At 40.4% G+C, this 18237-nt stretch overlaps 3 long non-coding RNA genes across 3 annotated transcripts; 1 reads left to right on the forward strand and 2 right to left on the reverse strand.

Moving 5' to 3' along the window:
* Window positions 1-7069: 7069 nt before the first annotated feature.
* Window positions 7070-8890, reverse strand: LOC130990823 (uncharacterized). Its single transcript, XR_009090968.1, has 3 exons — window positions 8751-8890; window positions 7909-8668; window positions 7070-7320 (listed from the first exon to the last, which is right to left on the reverse strand). It is a non-coding gene; the product is annotated as an uncharacterized LOC130990823 (long non-coding RNA).
* On the forward strand, window positions 7938-9211 carry LOC130990818 (uncharacterized). The gene is made up of 2 exons (XR_009090967.1): window positions 7938-8078; window positions 8175-9211. It is a non-coding gene; the product is annotated as an uncharacterized LOC130990818 (long non-coding RNA).
* A 6462-nt stretch (window positions 9212-15673) lies between these two features.
* On the reverse strand, window positions 15674-17593 carry LOC130990830 (uncharacterized). The gene is made up of 3 exons (XR_009090969.1): window positions 17373-17593; window positions 16531-17290; window positions 15674-15942 (listed from the first exon to the last, which is right to left on the reverse strand). It is a non-coding gene; the product is annotated as an uncharacterized LOC130990830 (long non-coding RNA).
* Between the last annotated feature and the right edge of the window lie 644 nt (window positions 17594-18237).

Here is an 18237-nt window from a genome sequence, read left to right on the forward strand (position 1 = left end):
CGGCAATCAACCCAAGATTAACATGATCCTGTCTTATAATAATCACAAAGCCTATAAACAACAGGATTATCACGACCGTCCCCCAAATTATTAGCGTAAAGCAGTATTCAACGCATAGGACGAAAATTAATTTAAGCAAGCATGAAGGACATCCCTAATTATTCTTTTAAACGCAAATTATCCGCCCATCAGCAACACAAACCTCATGATAACAACACCAAAACACTAATCGACGTATTAATCGGTGCGAAACCCATAAATCAACAGTAAAGAAGTTCATGAGACCAGAGACAAAGTGCGAAATAATCTTTCATCAGTTCAAAGCCCCTAATTAACAACAAACCCTCACATCCTCCCAAAAACAGAATAATACTCAACAGCCCGCAGGCACAATTCAAGGATTATCGGAGAAAACATTGAAGATCGCCCACAATTATCCCGTTTATACGTAAAACACCCGTAAACTAACAGCATAAAACCCAAGATACCGGCGATACGAGGTCAATCCACAGTTCATCGACGCAAAACACTAGATCCGTAAGAAAAAAGCACCCAACATAATCAAAACAGAGCCTCACACCACAATTTTCCCATATAAAACATTAGATCAGTGAAGAAAGCATCAATTCTACCAGGAAACCCTTCGTGCGTAAACGATTAACTCAAACAAACGGTGAATAAACGTAGAATTCCCCGATTCATGATTTGTGCCCGTCGCCACCTTTCCCCATGCACCAAAAACATAAATCAACGCACATCACAGCAGATTATCAGTATATTGAACCAGAAGACGCAATTAACCGATTAAAAACAGCTGGGTGTCCGAATTATCGGCTCGATTGGTGCCAGCGCCCGCAGATCCGATTGGAATCTCAGATCTGCGTACGCCGGCGACCGTGATCTCACGTCCTAGCCCAGTAACCTTCCCACAGACGGCGCCAGTTGGTGTTTAACGAAACCAACACCTAAACTACGGAATGAAAGGCGTAAACTATACCTAGTAAAGTTGATCGGAAAGGATGAAGTAACAATCGGAGAATTGAGAGCAAAATATAACTGTAGTATTCGAGAGCAAATGATAGCGTAAAAAAAATGTAATACACGAGCACGAGGCCTATTTATAGATTACAATTGAGGGTAAAAAGGTAAAATCGATGCTAGTGCATGCGTTTGACGTGATTGAAGGGTATATCAGGAATTTCATCTTCACGCGGGAAAATCCTCCGCGTCTTTGGCGATCCTTCTGAAAGAGGCGGTCTCTCTGGCACGGATGACTTCTTTGGCATGAAGGACTTCTCTGACGTGGATGACTTCTCTGGCGTGGAGGACTTCTCTGACACGGATGACTTCTCTGGCATGAAGGACTTCTCTGACGTGGATGACTTCTCTGGCGTGGAGGACTTCTCTGACATGGATGACTTCTCTGACGTGGAGGACTTCTCTGACACGGATGACTTCTCTGATGATGGTGACTTCGAGTGTATCTCTTCTGCCATATTCGTCCCGCCAGTGGGGTCGATTCCTCTGATTTGTATTCTTTCCCTACTCTGCACATATTACTCCTCATCAGTTAGCCACCTCTACAAAAATACGTAGTTTAAAAATTGAAGACGAGGAACACTAAAGTTTAAAATTTTCGCAAAATATTTAAGGTTAAGAAAAAAAAAAAAAAGATTCAGCACCCAACCTACATCCTTAAAATTTACGATACCTTAAAATTGTCATATTTCAGTCCAATTATGACAATAGTTTCGGGAACTAAATTTAAAAAATTTCTAAGACGTGGAACACTTAAAGTTCAAAAATTTCGGCCAAAAAAAATTAAATATAAGGTGAAAAAAAGAAATGCAAAATCGACCTGCATCCTTAAAATCTACGAAACCTAAAAATTGTCAAATTTCAGCCTAAATATTTATATGCACAAACAATTCGCATATATCAGTGCTTATTCCAAAGATGCTTTCTTCCTTTTTCTTTATGAAAAGAATTCAAAACCACAAACTTGATCGATGTAATATAAATTGAGAGCTACTTGTTCATATGTTTAGCATAAAACAATGATTATCACAATCCCTCTAGTTACAATTTTAGTCCCCTTTGATATCCCAAAATTTGAGCCTATATTTGTCAACGCAAAGCAGTATGAGGGGATCTTGCGACGTAGAAGGCAGAGAGCTAAGCTTTGGGTTGGAAATAAACTCAAGAAGCCAAGAAAGGTTTGCTATTTCTGAGTTATGGTTTTTATACAGTTCTTAATTTGTGGTTGGTGGAGTGACAGTCTCGTGATTGAAGTTTGAATCCCACTAATTTATTCTAAATCGGGATATGTCTGTAGTGTGACAATCTAATGACCGAAAGGTTTTGAGTTTGATCCCATAAATATATTATGAATCGAGATATATTGGTAGAGTGACAATCTCGTAATTGAAAGATTGTATGTTTGAACCCCACCAATATATTTTAAATCAAGATATATCAGTGGAGTGATAATTTTGTAACTAAAATGTTTTGAATTTGAGTCCCAGTAATATAGTATTTTAAATTGAGGTATATTGGTGGAGTGACAATCTTGTGATTGAAAGATCATGAGTTTGAATCCTATTAGTATATTGTAGACTGAGATATGTTGATGGAGTGATAATTTGATCTTGTATTTGAATCTCTTTAATATATGTTAAGTCAAGATATGCTAGTGGAGTGACGATATTGTGATTGAAATTGGTGAATTTGAATCCACCTAACATACTAACATATTCTAAAGGGTTAATAGCCGGAATATACACCAACTATTTTCGGATTTGCATATTGCACATGACCTTAAAAAATAGTTCCATAACACATGACCTTTTGATTTAGTTGCAATTTGCACATGCGTTGACCATCCCGTAAACCCTAGATGACGTGTCTCCTGGAATTTGCAGACGTGGACACACCGGCAGTCATGTAAAATGACGTCGTTTTGCCAAGCTTTTTTATTTATTTTTTTTATTTTTTTAAAAGAAAAAAAAACGTTGCCGCCTACGCCTTCTCCCCAACCTGACCACTTCCTCGTCAACTGCGGCTCCAGCGCCGCCGATACCCTGGACGCCGAGCACCGAATCTTCACAGGCGACGACCCATCTCCTTTGAACTTGGGTAGTTCAGAAAGAAGCAACAATTTGGGCGGCGTATCAAAACTCTAGTGTTTAGTCCCCCTTTTCCCCAAAACTTTAGATCCCCAAATTTGGTGGAGGGCGGTAGATCGTAGGGGAAGAGGAAGTCGCGGTGGCGGGGCATTATAGCGGGGCTTCTTCGGTGGCCTCAGATGCTCGGTGGTTGGGAGAGGAAGTCGCGGCGGCGGGGCTCTGATATTAAAGGCCGATAGAGGCGATTTAGAGCGAAATCAGAGGCCGTGTGGTGTGGTGGAGGTGGTCACGAATCTCCGCCGCCGCTCACCTGTTGCTTCACGCCCCCAGCCCCCGCAGCCGGCTACTGGTGTTCCAGGTGGTCACGAATCTTCGGCCACCACAACATCACCGTTGCAACACCACCACAGATCCCCAAATCCTCAACCATCGAAAATCCCCAAATCCTCAGCCACCAAAAATTCTTAAATCTTCAGCCACCAAAAAAAAAAATTCGAGATCTGCAAATCTATAAACCCTCGAAACCTGCTGCCGCCGAAACCCACTTTCACCATTTTTGAAATGACAGAATTACTCTCGCCGCCGCCCCAAACCGGGCAAGAGATTGAAGAAGAAGAACAACGACGTGTGGTCCAAGATGAGATTTTTCATTATTTTTATTTTTTTCTCACCATCAAAACGATGTCGTTTTGAACGCGTGGCTTGCCACCGTGTAATAAATGCCACGCGTAATGCCATGTAATTTAAAATAGTTTCCACGTCATCACCGGTCAAACATAAGAGTGGTCGGAACTTCCACCGGGTGCAAATTGCAACTAAATCAAAAGGTCATGTATTCTGGAGCTATTTTTGAAGGTCATGTGCAATATGTAAATTCAAAAATAATTGGTGTATTTTCCGGCTATTAACCCTATTCTAAATTGAGATACATATAGCTAATTGGATCTTGATTTATTGGGCAGCCATATTTGCATGAATCTCGGCATCTTCATGCATTGAGAAGGGTTAGAGGAATTGGTGGAAGATTCCTTAAAACGAGGAAAATTGAAGACAACCACTCTAAGCCTCATGCAAAAGGTTGATGCTACTGCAAATATTAAGTGAAAAATACTTCCCTTTTTCTTGTATTCTCAACTCATGTTTGTTTTGGAAACTTCCTTTTTTTTCATGTTTATTATTGTATGAATCCATTTTAGGACTTAGGAGGATGCAATTTTTTTTTTTAACTAGGATGCAATTTCTGTTGTCTTAGTAATTTATTTATGTTGCTATCAATCCCTAAATTTGTACATCTATAAAAGTAAACAAAGTTCATCTCAATTTTCTAATTATTTCATGGGCTATGCCATCTATCTCTATCTAAATGGACTCAATTATTCTAGTCTTGTGGGCTGAAATCCACTAATAAGTTATTGAAATTTAAAATAATTTATTCTTGAGATAGCCCTAGTGTTGCCAAAGGCTAACCGGACGGTTTCGGCCCGAACCGTTGACCACAGGCCGATTCTGGAATCGGACCGCCAAACTGGAAGGGCCGATTAAGGTTCAGCAAATCAGGGACTGCGGCCCGCCGGCCGGCTAGGGCTGCAGGAGTAGGCCTTTGACCGACAGGGCTATTGGGCACGGAGGGCGAGGCGACCAGCCGGTTTTAGTCCAAAAATTATTATTATTATTATTATTATTATTATTATTATTATTATTATTATTATTATTATTATTATTATTTTTATTATTATTATTATTATTATTATTTTTCAAATTCAAATTCAAATTTCTCCCACCCAATTTTATCTATAGATACCCCCTTCTTCCACCTTCAAAACTATCTCATTGTGTTAACAATTCTACACTCTCTTCTACTTCTAATTCTCCTCCATTCTTTATGTGCTACTGCTCTTGCTCTTGCTCTATAATTCTTTTGTTATTTTCTTGCTTAATTGCTTTACTTTATTGTTCTTGCTTTACATTATATTACTACTAGTACTACTACTAAGTACTAAATAATAGTATACTATACTATATATTTCAATTACACTATCACTACATTCACTTGCTTTACTTTATTGTTCTTGCTTTACATTATATTACTACTAGTAATACTACTAAGTACTAAATATTATACTATACTATATATTTCAATTACACTATCACTACACTCACTTACTTTTCTTTATTGTTCTTGTTTATTATTCTTTAACCTCTATTATACTCCTCTCTACTTGTTTATTTGTTATCATGTCTCATGGTCGTGGTAACCGTGACAAGTCTATCAATGTCGACCCCGAAGAAGATATTGATAGCACTCTCATTTCTCCCACTTTTTCTCAAAATGTTCAAGTTCCATCATCATCCTCTAGGAGTAGGTGGAAAGCGCTTGTTGAACGAGGACCTTACGGCGCACGCCGGGAGGCTGCCGATTTGTTGAGTGAACGATATGCTAGACAATTTCAAGAAGATGAGGATGAAGCCTATATACGTACTTTGCATAGCGAAGAGGCGGATGAGGAAGCCGATCAATTACGTCACACATGGAGGAGGAAATCCCCCCCCCCCCATCTAGAGGTAAGGGTAAGGGTGAGGTAAATCATTTATTTCTAACATTTTCACAAAATATTTTAGGAGAGAACCCACTCCTAAAAAGTCAAAGGATGGTCCAAATGCTTCCAAGAGGTTCATTGCTTATTGCAACTATTGCAACGCTACTTACCAATGGCAAGCGGGAGGAGGTTATGGCACCCTCTCAAGGCACATGGAGAATAAGCATGTCGTCGAGTATGGAATCCATACAAGTGAAACTCAACTACATCCCGAAGCTTTCCAAGGCCAAGGTAATGAACAAGGTAATCAACAAGGTAATGAACAAGGTAATGTTTTATGGAAATTTGATCCACAAAATGCTCAAAATTACATGGCTCGTTTTGTTTTAATGGAACATTTGCCTTTTATGTTTGCCGATAAAATATCTTTTGAACATAATATTATCAAGGGAAAAGGTGCAGATTGGCCCCCGAAGTAGTAGCCCCTATAGCGTATAACCCCTCTTACTCACTGTGTGTGCAACTAAACCCCTGAACTTCGAGAAAAGGGTGCAAATTCCCCCATCTGACCTAACGCCGTTAAGTGTCCGTTAACGTTTGGGTTTAATTGCACCCTCTACTTCAGGGGTGGCTCTGCACCTTTTTTTTTTTTTTTTATAATTTCAGCAACCCACCTCCAGCATCAACTTAACCGCCCCCGTACTCATCGATTCTGACTTGCACCTTGTCAGCTCGCACACGCCCAATCTCTTGGTTGTCGACTGCCCACTGCTTATATGCAGCAACGCCATCAGCTTCTTCACCGCCCCGCACAACAGCATCTCCTCCAACACCTTAACCTTTTAGGCTTATCTTATGATATTAATTGTGTATATATTTAAATTTTATTTATTTATTTTTGAATAATTATTAAAACTTTAGATAATAATTATGATTTTATTTTTGGTTAATTTAATATTTGTAAATTTTTTTTAAAAGAGAAAAAAGAATGGATCCGGGTCAGGACTCGAGACCCTGTGTCTAATGGATCTGGACATGAATCTCATTTTTTTGGACCTAATGGATTTGGACCGGATCCTGACCTAAGTAAAAAAATACGGAAATGGATTTGGACCAAGCAGGATTCGATCCAGGTCCACATCTGGAGTTGGTGATGCTGCTGCATGTCGGCGATAAGCAATCGACGATCAAGAGATTGAGCGCGTGCGAGCTGACAAAGTGTAAGTTGGAGCCGATGAGTACGGGGGGCGGTTAAGTTGATGCCGGAGGTGGCTGCTGAAATTATATAAAAAAAAAGATGCAGATCCACTGTCACAGCCCACTATCCCAGTGACGGGTTAATCGGGGTTATGACTTGGGTGAACAATAAGAAAAGGAAATTAAAGGGGATTTGCTAAGTAACCAACATTAATAACAACAACTAGTGATATATAAACAACTGCTTGGATATTTTACAAACGATTATGCCATAACGACCAGGCCCAAGGGAAAGTTAAACAAAGTGAAAGAGTAAGTTCCATAATACGATAACAAATTCAGAGTGTTTGCAGCGGAAAAACGTGTGAGTTATGCATATGGAGATGCATACTCAAGGTTTCATTACGTATCCATCAAAAAAATTCCCGCTCAACACCAAACCATTCCATCGCCTGCTCAACCTGCACATTTAGAAATATATGCAGGGCTGAGTATAAAAATACTCAGTGGCATAAGCCGAAAAACATCATGCATACATATATAAATTGAACTGCCAACAGTAACACACAGGGGTTTTCTTGAAAGTCCTGCGCTTACTAAAACATTTCTTTCATTTTCATAAGATTGGCCGGCCGACCCATTTTCCTTCATATGATCCATATCTGTTCATTTCTGTCACGCGCCGGGAAGGAGGCCTCCTTACCACGGACGCCAAGACCGGTCGCAAGCGACTCGCGGTCTCCATAAGTGTACACGTTAACCCTAGCTAGCGACCTTTGTCTAGCATAGGATCCCAATTGGATTTCCTTTAAAGTTGGCGAACCAACACAGATAGGATACATATAAAAACATAAACATTTTTGGCAGTCAATCATTTCATAAACATTTCATTTCATAAACATTTTCATTTTCATTTCATAAGAGTCATTTATCATTTGGGCATAATAATAAACTGAAATTAACAGTTAAAATCATCTCATGCATATATTCGTATAAGAGGCCTACGACACGCAGGGGATCTCTATATACGTAGTAAAAGTAATGCCCACCTTAAACGTTCTTAAAGCTGGCGTGGAGTAGCTTCCTCTCCATCCCCTCGTCTGGAACAGGGCGTCTGCCCTCTCCGCCATAGGGAGCGCACGGCCGCCGTCTGGTCGCCTCCTCCGTCGTCCGTCTGGCTGGAGTCGCGGTGGAGGCCGGGCCTTGCCTCGCCGGAAAGGTAGGTTCCAATTCTTCCCCCTTTTCCTCTCTTTTCTATTTTTAAACCCAGATCTGAAATTGCCCCCCCTTCTTTTCCTCTTTTCCGGCCGATCAGGAACAGCCCGTTGCTCCCGCCGCCGTGTCGCCGCTGCCGATGCCGCCGCGTCGTCGTCACCGGAGAAGATGAGTCCTCCCTTCTCTCTCTCTCTTCCCTTTTTTTTTTAAAACTTAATCTATCTCTCTCTCTCCGTCGTTTCAGACAGAAAAGGAAAAAGGCGGTGGCTTGCCGCCGCGCCGTCTCCGGCCGTGAGCAGCCGCCGGCTGCTCTCACTCCTCCCTCCGTCCCCGGTCACACACACACAGAGACACAAAGGGTCCAAATTTTCAGTTTACACAGAACACTTAGGTTTTCAAAATTTGTTCTTTCTATTCTTGTCTATTCTCAAAATCAAATCTTGTAATTGTAATAGGTAGAAAGTGAAGTGATGATGAGTGTGTGTGTTCGTTGCTGTTTCTTTCTTCTTCCCTTTTTTTTTTTTTTGTTTGATGCATAATTAACAAATGATGTGGGGAGGTTTTGGAGTAACCTTGATTTGGTGTTGTTGGAATCTGTGAATTGTAAACAAATATAAGAATGAGTTTTACTTTCTTTGAAACTGGAACAATTGATGGAGATTAATCAAGTAATCACCTTCTTGATTTTGAATCTTGGAAGTAGTCGAAACTGGAAAACTTGGGACTGATCTTGGAGATCTGGAAACAGCCGAGTCTTGATGATTGAAATTTTGGAATTTATTTGGTAATTTGGAAGCCATCGAGAACTTAGAGTAGGAATTGAGAGAGATTGATAATGTAGAGATGAGAGAGAATGAGAGATTAGAGAGAGAGAATGTATGTGTCTTAATGAGTAAGTTAAACTTGTAGATAAGTGAAAGGCTTAATAAGGAAGCCAAATCTTTGATTTGGATAAGAAAGAATATTTTGGAATTACTAATAAGGCAATTTGGTGATTATGGAATTGGAGCAAAAATAATAAAATGTAGTAAGTGAATGGATGCGAGATTAAAACAATTTAAGGGAAGTAAGTGCATGTTAATTACTTAAAAAAAACTCATGACCTTAATAAATAAATAAAATGATCTTTAATAAAATCATTAAAATAAAACCCTCGATTGAATAATATCTCACTTAAAGGAAATTTCATGACTTCATGCAAAATAAAATAAAATAAATCCATGTGGTTCATATAAATGCACTTAACTCACGAACTAAAACTTATGCACCATATTAAAAAAATCCTTTCAATCTCAAATAGATTCAAATAAATAAAATCAAGCACGTTAATCACATATATAACAATTAAATCACATCAGATAAATCAAACCAGTTTTATTATTAATGGATGTCGAACCCTAATTATTAATAATTAAGTCTTTAATCAGTGATTAAAAGTCGGGATATGACATACTATCCCCCTTAAAAGAAATTTCGTCCCGAAATTTGTACCTTAGGAAATAATTCCGGGTACTTCTCCTTCATACTAGACTCGAGTTCTCATGTCGCCTCTTCTTGATGATGGTGCTTCCAAAGGACTTTTACTAAGGGTATCGACTTATTCCCTAGTACTTGAACTTTCCGATCTAGAATAGATTCGGGTCTCTCTTCATAGCTCATATCTGAGCTGAGGATAACGTCGTCCCTTTGGACCACGTGTTTTGGATCATAAACATATTTCCTCAACTGCGACACATGAAACACATTATGCACATTCCCTAGGCTTGGCGGCAACGCCAGCCTGTAAGCTACCGGGCCCACCCTTTCTAGGATCTCATAGGGTCCTTTAAAACGGGGTCTAAGCTTACCCTTCACGCTAAACCTTGTAATCCCTTTAGAGGGAGAAACCTTCAAAAAGACTTTATCCCCACACTCAAACTGTAAGTCGGTTCGACGTTTGTCGGCATAAGACTTCTGTCTATCTTGGGCCTCTTTAATACGCTGTCGAATCTGACGGACGATCTCTATCATTTCACCTACTGTATCTGGCCCCAAGATTCTTCTTTCGCCCACTTCATCCCAGTAAAGCGGCGATCTACATTTCTTCCCGTATAACACCTTATAAGGTGCCATGGCGATAGTTGCTTGATAGCTGTTGTTGTAAGCAAATTCGATTAGTGGCAATACACGCTCCCAATCTTCTCATCTATCTAGCACGACAGTCCTTAACATATCTTCTAGCGTTTGAATTGTCCTTTCAGACTAACCGTCGGTCTGAGGGTGGAAAGTTGTGCTGAAATTCAACCTTGTCCCCAATTCCTTTTGCAAGCTTATCCAGAATCTGGAGGTAAACTTAGAGTCTCTGTCAGACGTGATTGTCTTCGACACTCCATGTAAACGCACGATTTCCTTGATGTAGAGTTGGGCTAACTTTTCTGATTCATACGTGATAGGGATAGGCAGAAAGTGTGCACTCTTCGTGAGTCTGTCAATAATGACTCATATCGTCGTGTTACCTCGTCTTGTCTTTGGCAGTCCTGTGACAAAATCCATTGCAATATCGTCCCACTTCCATTCTGGAATCTCCAAAGGTTGTAGCTTGCCGTAAGGTCGTTGGTGTAAAGCCTTTACTTGTTGGAAACTAGACACTTTTCGACGAATAAAGCTACGTCTCGTTTCATTCCTTCCCACCAGAAATTCTCTTTTAGATCTTGATACATCTTAGTGCTTCCAGGGTGGGCGGCATAAGGAGTGTCATGGGCTTCGCTCATGATCTTGTTCTTGAGTTCATCGTGATGAGGGATGCATATTCTTTTCTCAAAGAAAATAGCATTGTCGGCTTCTTCGTGGTAGTTCTTAAGATTTCCTTCTCTTATCTTCGCTCGTAATTTCTCTAATTTATCATCCTTCCTTTGAGCTTCTACCACCATTTCCCTCAAATTTGGCATCGTCGCGACCATTCCCGCTATTGTAGCAGGTGGCTTTTTCACCTCTATCCTCATCCTATCAAAATCCCTTATGAGCTTTTCTTCCTTTGTAAAGATGTATCCCAACTTCGATGGGATCTTGCGGCTCAATGCGTCGGCTACTACATTGGCCTTTCCCGGATGATAATTTATACCAGTCATAGTCTTTTACTAATTCAAGCCACCTTCGTTGTCTCATGTTGAGATCTTTTTGCTCGAAGAAGTACTTCAGACCTTTGTGATCGGTGTAAATCTCACACCTGACACCATATAGATGATGTCTCCAGATTTTCAGTGCGTGCACTACCGCCGTTAGCTCTAGATCATGGGTCGGATAATTCAATTCGTGTGGCCTAAGTTGCCGTGATGCATATGCAATCACTTTGCCTTCCTGCATCAAAACGCATCCTAGTCCATTCTTTGATGCATCCGTGTAGACCACATACTCCTTGTCTGGTTCTGGAATTGCTAGCACTGGCGCCGTAGTTAGTTTCTCTTTGAGCAGCTGAAAACTTTCCTCACACTCGTTAGTCCATGCGTATTTAATTCCCTTTCGGAGCAATTGCGTCATCGGCCTTGCTATCTTAGAAAATCCCTCAATGAATCTTCGATAGTAGCCAGCCAATCCCAAGAAACTTCTGATCTCGTTTGGGGTAGTTGGCGACCTCCACCCTTGCATTGCTTCCACTTTGGCGGGGTCCACCTTGATATCTTCTGAAGACACAATGTGTCCCAAAAATGTAACTTTTTTTTTTTTTTAGCCAAAACTCACATTTGCTGAATTTGGCGTAAATGCGTTCATCCCTTAGCGTTTGCAACGCAGTTCTTAGATGTTCCTTGTGTTCTTCTTCATTCTTAGAGTAGATGAGAATATCGTCAATAAACACCAAGACGAACTTATCCAAATAAGGATGAAATACTCTGTTCATGAGGTCCATGAACACAGCCGGCGCATTTGTTAGTCCGAACGGTACAACTACGAACTCGTAGTGACCATATCTTGTTCGGAAAGCCGTTTTGGGTATATCTTCATGCCTAACCTTTAGCTGATGATACCCGGACTTCAAATCGATTTTGGAGAAAACACTCGCGCCCTTGAGTTGGTCGAATAAATCATCGATTCTTGGTAATGGATACTTGTTCTTGAGCGTTAACTTGTTCAGCTCTCGGTAATCAATGCACAATCTCAAGGTGCCATCTTTCTTCTTGACAAATAGCACCGACGCTCCCCATGGGGACACACTAGGCCTAATGAAGCCTAGGTACAGCAACTCTTGTAATTGGATCTTCAACTCCTCCAATTCCTTCGGAGCCATTCTGTATGGTGCCTTTGATACTGGCGCTGATCCTGGCTCTAGATCGATGGTGAATTCTACTTGCCTGTCGGGTGGTAAACCTGGAAAATTTTCTAGGAAAACATCTTGAAAATCCCACACGGTCTCTACATCTTCTATTGTCCTTTCGGTCTCAACTCCCCCGTTCAGGTATACGAGGAAGGCTTGGCATCGATATGACGTGCAAGTTGTTCGCTATGACCTTAAACGATCCTATGGTTAGCTCTAGGTTCGAGCAAGCATGTGTTACTACTGCCGTCCCTCCTATTGTTGAAGAAATTCTCAAGTCCTGATTAGTCTTTTCAGGTTGGAGCTTTAAGGTTTTTACACATGCACTTGCAATGAAAGAATGCGAGGCATCCGTGTCGAACATGAGTATAACAGGTGTGTCGCATAACGTGCCCATACCTGCCAAATTCCCTTGGTTGTTTCCTTGCTTATTCTTGTGCAGGGCATAGGCTCTTGCCTGTGAAATTGTGGTGGATGTACCGCAGGTCGATACTGTTGTTGTGGTGGTGGGTAGAGTAGTTGTTGGCCTTGGACAGCCCTGAGTGGTTGTGCTTGGCCCGACTAATTCGGCCTTCTCATTCCTCCTTGAGGTTTTTCTTGGCATTCTCTGGCAAAATGGCCCTTCTGGCCACACTTCAAGCAGATATTGCTGCCAGCCAAGCATATGCCGTGATGTGACTTGGAGCATTTGGGACATAAAGGTACCCTGAGCTGGCCCTGATTGTTTCCAGTTGGTCCTGGATTGACTGGCCGTCCTTGCCATTGCCCTTGTGGCACCATGTTCCCTTGCCATGGCCTCTTGTTATCTTGGTTGTTGTAATAATCTCTATTTTTATTGTTGTTGCCTTCCCACTTTCTCTTTCCGCGATCACTGTTCCCCGGAGCTTGAGTCTGGGTTGAGCTGTCTTCAGGCATGACTGCTTCAACATCCAGGGCTCTGCTAAGTGCCTCAGAGTGGGTGAGATTACCATGACTAGTAAGTGCCATCTTGATCTCATGCCTAAGGCCGGAGCAGAAATTTTCTGACATATTTCATCAGTATCCACTTATTGTAGGGTATAACGAACATGTCGCAGATGCTACGGTCGTACTCAGTCTTGATATCTTGTTTTGCTTCAGGTTAATCATTTTCGTTTCTGTCCTATAGCAGCTATCAGAAAAAAAATATATATATATATCGTATATATCTGCCTTAAGGTCATTTCTAAGGCAATTATGCCAACCCTTGTTGAGTCATCTCTTTTCGTTTTGCCTTCCACCAAAATCTGCAGATTCAGTCAACAGGAATGCGACACAGGAAATCGTTCTTGGCGGTACGATGGGGGAAAGAAAACATCAAGGGTCTTGTCCATCACCTTAATCCCAAGCTTACTATCAATTGAATTCCCAATTCTAATCTATATACACGAGATTTACTTGAGAATAAGTTCCCTCGTCCTTTTGTGGCGGTTCATTTGCTTCTACCTCATTCTTAGGGCTCATCTACGGGGCATTCTATTTTCCAAAGACCAAAATGGTCATCAACCCATTTCTTGTTACCTATATGCATAACACTTTCCTATAAATCTATGTTAAAACTATCATAGATCAAATAACTTAAGTCCTCGTACTCGAACACTATATTACGGTCTTAGCTTGAATTCTGAATTTCTATCATAATGAGCGGTCGATATCACTTATAGGACAAAGACTAATCTCAACTAATTTAACACAATGAGACACAATTATACGATGTTATAGTTTGGGTAGTATACTACGTCAGTAGACTAACACTTCTTGGTCTTATCAATCAAGGGGATCTATTATGACAACTCAAAAGTTGCAAGGCTCAAAATAAACACAACATTCAAAGCAAGGTGTTGTAGAAACTGTTTAAGAGATTCAAAAGAATGACCAGAGGTTAGGAAATGGTTAACAACAAGGTCGAACAAAATGACCTAAAGTAAGAACCCATCTGGCTTTTTAACCGAAAGTTGAAACACATGGGTTTTCAACCCAAAAGACGTCTACTGAGATTTGGATCATGTGGACTGGCCAGGTCCAACATCATCACCTCCCAGTCACACGGGAAACATCGTCCCGAACTTGGAGAGCCATGGACATATTATACATGACGAATCTTAAGTTCGTAAAAGCAACTAAAACTCAACTTAAGGTTCTATGTCCTATTGAACTAGACTCTTACTCCCCTAGGTCTACCTTCTTACATAAGTGTACGTACATAGCATACCGATAGTCGCACCATAACTTCTATACAACTTGTAGTCCCAAGGACATGGGCAGTAGTCCAAAAGCATGTATATTGAGCTATAGCAGCTCCTATGTTGCCATCAAAAGCTATCCTGATATCCTGATATGCCCTGGTGGTCTATGTTGGGGTCAGACGCGGAGCCCTCCTAACTATCGGAATAGGCCTGGACGTAACCATCTTTAGCAGATAAGGGCAAAGGTGAGTCTTCTTATACGTAAGCATACGTAAATCTCTTAAAGGTAAAAGGTTATGAACATACTATGCATAACAAAACATAAGTTTCATTATGACAACTAAACTTATCTTAAGGTTTTCTATCTTATTGATCTCAAACCCCAAACCCCACTAAAACATACACACACATACAGACAACACATACTATTCTTAAAATCTATCGTATAGCAAAAGTCGATTCGATGTTCCGTCGCGTGTGAACACTCGAACGTAGAGACTATGCTCAAACCCTTGATGCAACATTTGCCTCGGATTCATCTTGTTATCGTCATTCTGTGCTTTTTCTTCAACGCGTACATATCTTTTCATTCATCTTTCATTCTTCTAAATCATCACTTTAAGAATCTAGATTGTAGAGATATCCTACTAATCTAGTAGTCTATGTTCTTTTAGAATCGTGATCATGCCACTTATAGCAATCTATGTTTTCTGGGAAAGCAAGCGTAAATTCTCTATCATTCCTCTTATCATAACATCATAACTGCAAAGATATGCCATGAAAGGTAAAACATTCAACATTTCATCATAGCATGCTCTTTACATAAACATATTCATAAAACAGCTTGAAACAATAACATCTTTAAAACGTTGAAACTGCAGTTACCTTTTTCCTTGATTGAGCACGATGCAATGGAGTGTTGAGCGGTGTCGTATGAACCCATGTAAATCTAGTGAATTAAGCTAGAATCGACTATTTAGAATGAGGTTTCTAGGGCCAGAGCAAACGAACGGCTCTGATACCACTCTATCACAGCCCACTATCCCAGTGACGGGTTAATCGGGGTTATGACTTGGGTGAACAATAAGAAAAGGAAATTAAAGGGGATTTGCTAAGTAACCAACATTAATAACAACAACTAGTGATATATAAACAACTGCTTGGATATTTTACAAACGATTATGCCATAACGACCAGGCCCAAGGGAAAGTTAAACAAAGTGAAAGAGTAAGTTCCATAATACGATAACAAATTCAGAGTGTTTGCAGCGGAAAAACGTGTGAGTTATGCATATGGAGATGCATACTCAAGGTTTCATTACGTATCCATCAAAAAAATTCCCGCTCAACACCAAACCATTCCATCGCCTGCTCAACCTGCACATTTAGAAATATATGCAGGGCTGAGTATAAAAATACTCAGTGGCATAAGCCGAAAAACATCATGCATACATATATAAATTGAACTGCCAACAGTAACACACAGGGGTTTTCTTGAAAGTCCTGCGCTTACTAAAACATTTCTTTCATTTTCATAAGATTGGCCGGCCGACCCATTTTCCTTCATATGATCCATATCTGTTCATTTCTGTCACGCGCCGGGAAGGAGGCCTCCTTACCACGGACGCCAAGACCGGTCGCAAGCGACTCGCGGTCTCCATAAGTGTACACGTTAACCCTAGCTAGCGACCTTTGTCTAGCATAGGATCCCAATTGGATTTCCTTTAAAGTTGGCGAATCAACACAGATAGGATACATATAAAAACATAAACATTTTTGGCAGTCAATCATTTCATAAACATTTCATTTCATAAACATTTTCATTTTCATTTCATAAGAGTCATTTATCATTTGGGCATAATAATAAACTGAAATTAACAGTTAAAATCATCTCATGCATATATTCGTATAAGAGGCCTACGACACGCAGGGGATCTCTATATACGTAGTAAAAGTAATGCCCACCTTAAACGTTCTTAAAGCTGGCGTGGAGTAGCTTCCTCTCCATCCCCTCGTCTGGAACAGGGCGTCTGCCCTCTCCGCCATAGGGAGCGCACGGCCGCCGTCTGGTCGCCTCCTCCGTCGTCCGTCTGGCTGGAGTCGCGGTGGAGGCCGGGCCTTGCCTCGCCGGAAAGGTAGGTTCCAATTCTTCCCCCTTTTCCTCTCTTTTCTATTTTTAAACCCAGATCTGAAATTGCCCCCCCTTCTTTTCCTCTTTTCCGGCCGATCAGGAACAGCCCGTTGCTCCCGCCGCCGTGTCGCCGCTGCCGATGCCGCCGCGTCGTCGTCACCGGAGAAGATGAGTCCTCCCTTCTCTCTCTCTCTTCCCTTTTTTTTTAAAACTTAATCTATCTCTCTCTCTCCGTCGTTTCAGACAGAAAAGGAAAAAGGCGGTGGCTTGCCGCCGCGCCGTCTCCGGCCGTGAGCAGCCGCCGGCTGCTCTCACTCCTCCCTCCGTCCCCGGTCACACACACACAGAGACACAAAGGGTCCAAATTTTCAGTTTACACAGAACACTTAGGTTTTCAAAATTTGTTCTTTCTATTCTTGTCTATTCTCAAAATCAAATCTTGTAATTGTAATAGGTAGAAAGTGAAGTGATGATGAGTGTGTGTGTTCGTTGCTGTTTCTTTCTTCTTCCCTTTTTTTTTTTTTTTGTTTGATGCAGAATTAACAAATGATGTGGGGAGGTTTTGGAGTAACCTTGATTTGGTGTTGTTGGAATCTGTGAATTGTAAACAAATATAAGAATGAGTTTTACTTTCTTTGAAACTGGAACAATTGATGGAGATTAATCAAGTAATCACCTTCTTGATTTTGAATCTTGGAAGTAGTCGAAACTGGAAAACTTGGGACTGATCTTGGAGATCTGGAAACAGCCGAGTCTTGATGATTGAAATTTTGGAATTTATTTGGTAATTTGGAAGCCATCGAGAACTTAGAGTAGGAATTGAGAGAGATTGATAATGTAGAGATGAGAGAGAATGAGAGATTAGAGAGAGATAATGTATGTGTCTTAATGAGTAAGTTAAACTTGTAGATAAGTGAAAGGCTTAATAAGGAAGCCAAATCTTTGATTTGGATAAGAAAGAATATTTTGGAATTGCTAATAAGGCAATTTGGTGATTATGGAATTGGAGCAAAAATAATAAAATGTAGTAAGTGAATGGATGCGAGATTAAAACAATTTAAGGGAAGTAAGTGCATGTTAATTACTTAAAAAAAACTCATGACCTTAATAAATAAATAAAATGATCTTTAATAAAATCATTAAAATAAAACCCTCGATTGAATAATATCTCACTTAAAGGAAATTTCATGACTTCATGCAAAATAAAATAAAATAAATCCATGTGGTTCATATAAATGCACTTAACTCACGAACTAAAACTTATGCACCATATTAAAAAAATCCTTTCAATCTCAAATAGATTCAAATAAATAAAATCAAGCACGTTAATCACATATATAACAATTAAATCACATCAGATAAATCAAACCAGTTTTATTATTAATGGATGTCGAACCCTAATTATTAATAATTAAGTCTTTAATCAGTGATTAAAAGTCGGGATATGACATCCACTCCTATAGTAGAGAGTGCAATTAAACCTAAACGTTAACGGACACTTAACGGCGTTAGGTCAGAGGGGGGAATTTGCACCCTTTTCT

This window comes from Salvia miltiorrhiza, chromosome 1 (assembly GCF_028751815.1).
Source record: "Salvia miltiorrhiza cultivar Shanhuang (shh) chromosome 1, IMPLAD_Smil_shh, whole genome shotgun sequence".
In the NCBI taxonomy this organism is placed as follows: Eukaryota; Viridiplantae; Streptophyta; class Magnoliopsida; order Lamiales; family Lamiaceae; genus Salvia; species Salvia miltiorrhiza.